At 36.5% G+C, this 9,542-nt stretch overlaps 1 pseudogene; it reads left to right on the top strand.

The window, feature by feature from the left end:
- Positions 1-8,769: 8,769 nt before the first annotated feature.
- On the top strand, positions 8,770-8,888 carry LOC116643299 (annotated as a pseudogene).
- The last annotated feature ends 654 nt before the right edge of the window (positions 8,889-9,542 follow it).

Raw genomic sequence — 9,542 nt, 5'->3', positions numbered from 1 at the left:
TCATTCCGTGCATATTTTCGGACCACAATGCTTTGAAACTAGAACTCAATCACAAGAGGAAAGTTGGAAAGAACTCAAATACATGGAGGCTAAAGAGCATCCTACTAAAGAATGAATGGGTCAACCAGGAAATTAAAGAAGAATTTAAAAAATTCATGGATACAAGTGAAAATAAAAACACAACTGTTCAAAATCTTTGGGATGCAGCAAAGGCAGTCCTAAGAGGAAAGTATATAGCAATACAAGCTTTTCTCAAGAAACAAGAAAGTCTCAAATACACAGCCTAACCCTACACCTAAAGGAGCTGGAGAAAGAACAACAAATAAAGCCTAAACCCAGCAGGAGAAGAGAAATAATAAAGATCAGAGCAGGAATCAATGAAATAGAAACCAAAAGAACAGTAGAACAGATCAACAAAACTAGGAGCTGGTTCTTCGAAAGAATTAACAAGATTGATAAACCCCTGGCCAGACTTATCAAAAAGAAAAATGACCCAAATAAATAAAATCATGAATGAAAGAGGAGAGATCACAACCAACACCAAAGAAATACAAACAATTATAAGAATATATTATGAGCAACTCTATGCCAGCAAATTAGATAACCTGGAAGAAATGGATGCATTCCTAGAGATGTATAAACTACCGAAACTGAACCAGGAAGAAATAGAAAACCTGAACAGACCTATAACCACTAAGGAAATTAAAGCAATAATCAAAATCTCCCAACAAACAAGAGCCCAGGGCCAGATGGCTTCCCAGGGTAATTCTACTAAACATTTTAAAGAAGAATTAATACCTATTCTTCTGAAACTGTTCCAAAAAATAGAAATGGAAGGAAAACTTCCAAACTCGTTTTATAAGGCCACCATTACCTTGATCCCAAAACCAGACAAAGACCCCATCAAAAAGGAGAACTACAGACCAATATCCCTGATGAACATGGATGCAAAAATTCTCACCAAAATACTAGCCAATAGGATCCAACAGTACATTAAAAGGATTATTCACCACGACCAAGTGGGATTTATTCCTGGGTTGCAAGGTTGGTTCAACATCTGCAAATCAATCAATGTGATACAATACATTAATAAAAGAAAGAATAAGAAGCATATGATCCTCTCAATAGATGCAGAAAAAGCATTTGACAAAGTACAGCACCTTTTCTTGATTAAAACTCTTCAGTGTGTTGGGGTAGAGGGTACATACCTCAATATCATAAAAGCCATCTATGAAAAACCCACAGCAAATATCATTCTCAATGGGGAAAAACTGAGAGTTTTCCCCCTAAGGTCAGGAAAATGGCAGGGATGTCCACTATCACCACTGCTATTCAACATAGTACTAGAAGTCCTAGCCACAGCAATCAGACAACAAAAAGAAATAAAAGGCATCCGAATCGGCAAAGAAGAAGTCAAACTCTCACTCTTTGCAGATGATATGATACTTTATGTGAAAAACCCAAAAGACTCTACCCCAAAACTGCTAGAACTCATATAGGAATTCAGTAAAGTGGCAGGACATAAAATCAATGCACAGAAATCAGTGGCATTCCTGATCACCAACAACAAGACAGAAGAAAGAGAAATTAAGGAGTTGATCCCATTTACAATTGCACCCAAAGCCATAAGATACCTAGGAATAAATCTAACCAAAGAGGCAAAGGATCTGTACTCAGAAAACTAAAAAATACTCATGAAAGAAATTGAGGAAGACACAAAGAAATGGAAAAACGTTCCATGCTCATGGATTGGAAGAACAAATATTGTGAAGATGTCAATGCTACCTAGAGCAATCTACACATTTAAAGCAATCCCTATCAAAATACCATCAACTTTTTTCAAAGAAATGGAACAAATAATCCTAAAATTTGTATGGAACCAGAAAAGACCCTGAATAGCCAGAGGAATGTTGAAAAAGAAAACCAAAGCTGGTGGCGTCACAATTCTGGGCTTCAGGCTCTATTACAAAGCTATAATCATCAAGACAGTATGGTACTGGCACAAAAACAGACACATAGATCAATGGAACAGAATAGAGAGCCCAGAAATGGACCCGCAACTCTATGGTCAACTAATCTTCGACAAAGCAGGAAAGAATGTCCAATGGAAAAAAGACAGTCTCTTCAACAAATGGTATTGGGAAAACTGGACAGCCACATGCAGAAGAATGAAACTGGACCATTTCCTTACACCACATACAAAAATAGACTCAAAATGTATGAAAGACCTAAATGTGAGACAGGAGTCCATCAAAATCCTAGAGAAGAACACAGGCAGCAACCTCTTCAACCTCAGCTGCAGCAACTTCTTCCTAGAAACATCGCCAAAGGCCAGGGAAGCAAGGGCAAAAATGAACTATTGGGACTTCATCAAGATAAAAAGCTTTTGCACAGCAAAAGAAACAGTCAACAAAACCAAAAGACAACCGACAGAATGGGAGAAGATATTTGCAAATGACATATCAGATAAAGGGCTAGTATCCAAAATCTATAAAGAACTTATCAAACTCAACACCCAAAGAACAAACAATCCAATCAAGAAATGGGCAGAAGACATGAACAGACATTTTTCCAAAGAAGACATCCAAATGGCCAACAGACACATGAAAAAATGCTCAATATCGCTCGGCATCAGGGAAATCCAAATCAAAACTTCAATGAGATACCACCTCACACCAGTCAGAATGGCTAAAATTAACAAGTCAGGAAATGACAGAGGTTGGTGAGGATGTGGAGAAAGGGGAACCCTCCTGCACTGTTGGTGGGAATGCAAGCTGGTGCAGCCACTCTGGAAAACAGTATGGAGGTTCCTAAAGAAGTTGAAAATAGAGCTACTGTATGACCCAGCAATTGCACTATTGGGTATTTACCCCAAAGATACAAATGTAGTGATCTGAAGGGGTACGTGCACTCCAATGTTTATAGCAGCAATGTCCACAATAGCCAAACTATGGAAAGAGCCAAGATGTCCATCAACAGATGAATGGATAAAGAAGATGTGGTATATATATACAATGGAATATTATGCAACGATCAAAAAAAACCCACCTGAAATCTTGCCATTTGCAATGACATGGATGGAACTAGAGGGTATTATGCCAAGCGAAATAAGTCAATCAGAGAAAGACATGGATCATATGATCTCACTGATATGAGGAATTCTTAATCTCAGGAAACAAACTGAGGGTTGCTGGAGTGGTGGGGGGTGGGAGGGATGGGGTGGCTGGGTGATAGACATTGGGGAGGGTATGTGCTATGGTGAGCGCTGTGAATTGGGTAAGACTGTTGAATCACAGACCTGTACCTCTGAAACAAATAATACATTATATGTTAAAAAAAAAAAAAAAGAAGATAGTAGGAATTGAAAAATGAAGGGGGCGGAAATCGGAGGTGGAGATGAACCATGAGAGACTATGGACTGTGAGAAACAAACTGAGGGTTCTAGAGGGGAGGGGGGTGGGGGGATGGGTTAGCCTGGTGATGGGTATTAAAGAGGGCATGTACTGAATGGAGCACTGGGTGTTATACACAAACAATGAATCATGGAACACTACATCAAAAACTAATGATGTAATGTATGGTGATTAACGTAATAAAATAAAATTAAGAAAGAAAAGCAAGTTTACAAAAGTGTCAGTAGCAGCAGAGAGATTATGAGCAATCCATGTTCCATGTTGACTTCTTACAAATGAAAGTACATTTTGATTATTTGGAATCTAAGCTATACATGCTAGAGGAATGGGTCCTCATTTGACATGAGAGTGAAGTCTAGTGAATACATTTGTGTTTCAAGGCTGTGATGTATTTCCTATTTCTGTAGTTGGTTCTAACTCAAACTAATAATTAAAAAAATAAATACATAGGTAATATGTAAATATATTCTCACTCTAAAACATTCAATGATATAGAACTATACAAAACAACAAGTGTTCATCTTTCTTCTCTTCCCTTCTCCAATGCCATTCTCCATCCCTTCCCTCAGACCTACCTATATCTGTATATAAATTTCCTCTAAACATAGTTTCTGCAATTTGTCTTCTAAAAATGGCATACTACTTATATAACCATGGAGAGATTATGAAATTAACCTATACTGACTTCAACTCTAAATGTTCTCTTTTAATTTTTATTAATCTTTTTAATTTTGTCAACCTGATGAGAGGAAATTGTTGGGTATTAATTTGTTTTTTTTTCCTGAAAACTAGTAAGATCCTCTTCATTTTCTTTTATGGACATTTGTATTTCTTCTGCATATAATCTCTGCCTGTTTATAATCTTTGTCCATTTTTTAAATTATGATACCTCAATTTTTCCTAAGGATTTATAAAAGATTATGCACTATAGATGTGAATTTTCATCTTTTAAATAAATAGTAATAAATACAGATATGTCATTAAATGCAAGCCTTATTGAGTGCGTTTCCCATGGTATTTTTTTAAACTTTGTTTATAGTATCATTTATAGCCCAGCAGATTTTAATTTTAGTGCGTTCAAAGCTTGTCTTTTCCTTTATGTCTTTTAAATCTGATACAGTAGGAACTTCTCCCAAATTATAAGACCATTTGCTACATTTCCTCCTAATACTTAGAACTTTAATGCATCTTGAATTTATTTTTGTACATGGGGTAATTTTAAAACTTGTCCTCCCTCCTCACTTGGATAACCAATCATCTCTATGCTATTTGTTGAAGGCTCTTTTTCCCACTATTAGTATGAGTGTCCCTTACCATAAAGTAAACACCAAAATACAAATGAATATTTTTTAGATTTCTATTTCACAGATTTGTTTCTAAAATGATACCTTAATGATTTAATATTTCCAGCTTTGTAGTATTTTTTTTTAAAGACTTTATTTATTTATTTGACAGAAAGAGACACAGCGAGAGAGGAAACAAAAGCAGGGAAGTGGGAGTGGGAGAGGGAGAAGCAGGCTTCACGCCAAGCAGGGAGCAGGATGTGGGGCTTGATCCCAGGACCGTGGGATCATCACCTGAGCTGAAGGCAGACGCTTAGTGACTGACTGAGCCACCCAGGCACCCCTGTAGTATGTTTTCATATTGGGTAGAAATCGCTCATTTTTTTTCCGAAGTTGTCTATGCTTGCATAATATCTTTCAGATGAAACTTCGAATTATCTTACATTCGTTTGAAAAATCCTCTTGGAATTTTTATTAGAACCTATTAAGTTAGTAGATAATTTGGTGTAAATTTATAACATGTAAATAGTAAATCTTTTAATGAACATGGTATTCTCCTCATTCAGTGAAGTTTTATAGCTTTACTCATAAAGGTTTTATAAATTTCTTATTAAGTTCCTTTCTAAGTATTTTGTATTGTTATTACATATGTTTTAACTATTGCTGATATATTGGAATTTTAAAATTCTTATTTGTAACTGGTTTCTTATTGAACTCTCCTGTTGGTTGTAATAGCTTCTCATTTGATTATCTTTGAATATCTGACAGTGATTGTGCTGTCTGCAAATAACAACAATATTTAGAAACTTTATTTTATTTTCTTATTTAACTGCATTTTTAGGACCTCTGCTTAGATAGTAGTGGTTAAAGTAGAAATTCTTGTCCTATTCTGATATCACTGGGAATGTTTCCATGTTGCAACAATATGATACTTGCTGTAAACTTACAGTAAATACTCTTTATCAAGCTAAGAAAGTGGTGTTTTTCCCCCCTTAGATTACTAATAGATTTGGAGTTTTAAAAATTCAGGCATAGGTATTGGATTTTAGTAAGTAGTTGCTGAATTAAGGCAATTAGGAGTTTTTTTTTTAATGTGCTAATAAATCTAGAGGGTTACATTTAGAGTTTTTCTTGGGAATTGCTTTTAGAATTTTTCTAATGTTAAATAATTATTTCATTCTTGGGGAAATTCTATCTCTTCTTAATGTTTTATACTCTTAATATGTTGCTATATTTAATTTACTAATAATTTATTTAGGACTCTTCGTAAATGAGTTTTGGCCTCTGGTTTTCTTTTAATGCCATTCTTGTACAGTTTATATATTGGTATTATACTAGCCTTACTGAATGAGTTAAAAGGTTCTTCTTTGTTGCTTTTGTCTTCTTTGAACAGTTTATAAAACATGGAAATTTATCATTTTTTGAAGTCTAACTAGACCTGTTGCCTTTTTAAAGAGCAGATCTACATTTCCAAAGAACCAGATTTACTGCCTTTTCAATTTTTCAACTGTCATTCACATATTTGAATTTTCTATTTGTTTTGATTCAAATTTGATAATCTACATATTCTTAGAAAATTTTCTGTTCATTCTGTATTTCAATCAATTCTTTTAAGTTCTTATGTTAATATATGCTCTCTGGTATATCCAGCCTCTTTTTGTAGATAAAGGAAAGACTTTCCCAAGAAACATTTTTCTCTCCTCTAGGCAGACATGGCAATTTTTATTTGTTCATTCTGGTGGGTTGATATTGAAGACATCCTATAAATATCAATTAACTCTGATAACACCCAGTAATTTTCTGACAAGATAGAATGGAAACCAAAGAAAACAGAGCAGGAGAGTAAATATAGCCTAAGAAGGTAACAGGAGTAATGTTTTGTCAGTGCACTTTTTTTTTAATCCTTTGCATGTAAAGCCATCACAACATTAAAGAAATTAACCACACTTACTGCAAGGCCTAAAATGAAACTAGTAATACTGCATTCTATGATTAATACTCAGATTCAAATTCTTTTAATTAATATCTACACTGGAATTCCATGAAACCTTTAGATAATAAATTAGGCAAGAAAGAATTAATAGTTCAAATGTGTGATTCCTAACATGGCTCCTTCTCCCTAGTGTTCCTGGTAGCATACCTCAGAATTACCTGGAGAGCTCATTTTTTAAAAAGATTATTGGCTCTCATCCCCAGAGTTTCTGAGCAGTGAGTTTGGGATGGGGCCTGAGAATTTGCATTTCTTTTTTTTTTTTAAGATTTTATTTATTCATTTGAGACACAGAGATATATATAGAGAGAGAGCATGAGCAGTGGGAGAAGCAGAGGGAGAGGGAGAAGCGGACTCCCCGCTGAGCCAGGAGCCCGATGTGGGGCTCGATCCCAGGACCCTGGGATCATGACCTGAGCTGAAGGCAGACGCTTAACCATCTGAGCCACCCAGGTGCCCCGAGAATTTGCATTTCTGACAAGCTTCCAGGTAATCCTGATGCTGCTGGTCCAGACCACACTTTGAGAGCCACTGTTCTAAAGTCATAGGAGTTTGATTGGGTAAATAGTCACCAAAGACTTCCTCACCCAGTGTGCCTTGAAGTTCATTGTGCCCACGTGCCTGGGCTCTAGCCTGTGGGTTGCAAGTGAAACAGATGTTTGTGCACTATCTGGAACATGTCCTTAGAAAGAGCAAGCCTTCCCTTCCACTTCCTCCTTCCAACCGGCTGGAAAGCAGCCATGATGGTGATTGGTTTTTGACTCTGAAAAGATGCAAAGTGTCCTGGGGATAACAGAGCCCAAAACACTATCAAGTCATTTTGTCTATCCTGATTATGACCTGAACTACTTTGTGAAAGAAACGATCTCTTATCTTGATCAAGCCACTGGCACGTGGGACCTCTTAATGACTGCAGCCTAGACTGATGCTAACAAACACACAGATATTTTGCTGTTCCAAAATCTGCTTTCAGCACATCAGCCAGAGTAATACTTTTAAATCTTAAATCAGACCTCTTCACTCCTCCACTCAAAATCCTTAATGGGTCCTCATTCCAGAATAAAAGCCAAGGTCATTGTACTGGTCCATACACTACATGATCATCAGCAACCCTCTCCCCTACCCCCAACCTCCACAACCTCCTCCTTTTATGCTTGCTCACTCTGTTCTACCTCTGTGGCTTCCTACCTATTTATGGCCCACCTGTCAGCCATACTTCTACAATACTCCCTTCCTCACTCCCTTCATATCTCACTGGCACCTCCTCACTGAGACCTTCCCCAACTACTCTTACTTAAAATGGTATCAACAAACTTCTTCCCTCCCCTGGCCATTCCTCTTTATGCCTTCCCTGTTCTATTTTTCTCCATAGCACCTATCACCCTCTGACACAATGTGTATTTTCTTTATTTATGTTACTTAATATCTGTCCCTTTCAACTAGAATGTAATTCCAAAAATTTAGGCATAGGTATTGGATTTAGTAAGTAGTTGCTGAATTAAGGCAATTATGAGGTGTTTTTTTTTTTTTTTAATGTGCTAATAAATCTAGAGGGTTACATTTAGAGTTTTTCTTGGGAATTGCTTTTAGAATTTTTCTAATGTTAAATAATTATTTCATTCTTGGGGAAATTCTATCTCTTCTTAATGTTTTATACTCTCATTATGTTGCTATATTTAATTTACTAATAATTTATTTAGGACTCTTCATAAATGAGTTTTGGCCTCTGGTTTTCTTTTCTTTTCTTTTTTTAAATTTTTTTATTTTAAAGATTTTATTTATTTATTTGACAGAGAGAGAGAGACAGCAAGAGCAGGAACACAAGCAGGGGGAGTGGGAGAGGGAGAAGCAGGCTTCCCGCCGAGCAGGGAGCCCGATGTGGGACTCGATCCCAGGACCCCGGGATCATGACCTTAGCCGAAGGCAGACGCTTAACGACTGAGCCACCCAGGCGCCCTCTGGTTTTCTTTTAGTGCCATTCTGGTACAGTTTATATATGGGTATTATACTAGCCTTATTGAATGAGTTAAAAGGTTCTTCTTTGTTCTGTGTCCCAGAACCTATACATAACCTGGCACATATAGTAGGTGTTCAGTGGCAGTATCGTAGCCAATGAGGTTTATCCGAGGTGCGATTATTGCTAATTGAAACAAATAATTGTTTAATTAACAAATTCATGGCTATTGAAAGCATGCATGCATGAATAAAATGATTTGTAGGGAGCAGCACTGCATGCTCAGAAGCAATTAAGTGTGTTGGTTGATAGCACTGAGTTGGGAACAGATTTATGTCAGAACTTCAGCTTTGCCACTACTAGTTTTGACATTCTTCATCTACTGACAAATTTGTATAATTAAAATAAACATAGCACCTACTTGCTGAGATTGTTGGGAAGATTGAATGGTGACCTCTTTAAAGTGTTCACCATAGGACCTGACACATAGTATGAGTTCAGTAAATATTCAATGTTGTTATTATCTTGAGTCATTTTCCTTCAAAAAATTTATGGGAAGGGAAGTCCTTAGAGAATAAATATGTTTCAAATGAATGAGAACAGGCCAAGAATTATCCCTCAACTCAGCCCAAATAAAATGTTTGAACTCTGTCTTCTTTTAACATCTTCCCTTTAACCTTTCATTTTTGACCCACTGATCTGAAGACCATCCCTCACTCTTCACAAAGCTAGATTTCTCAACATGGGTTTCCAGAATGGACTCTATCAGGATCACCTGATGTGTATTGAAAAATTCAGATTCCAGTTCTTTACAATCTACTGAATGGGACTCTGAAGGGGTAGATCCTGTATGTATATGTAAAAAACTCCTTCAATTACTACTAAGTACATTAATGTTTGAG

This window comes from Phoca vitulina, unplaced genomic scaffold, assembly GCF_004348235.1.
Source record: "Phoca vitulina isolate PV1807 unplaced genomic scaffold, GSC_HSeal_1.0 scaffold25, whole genome shotgun sequence".
Taxonomy (NCBI): Eukaryota; Metazoa; Chordata; class Mammalia; order Carnivora; family Phocidae; genus Phoca; species Phoca vitulina.
This window is presented reverse-complemented; position numbering and strand designations above follow the sequence as displayed.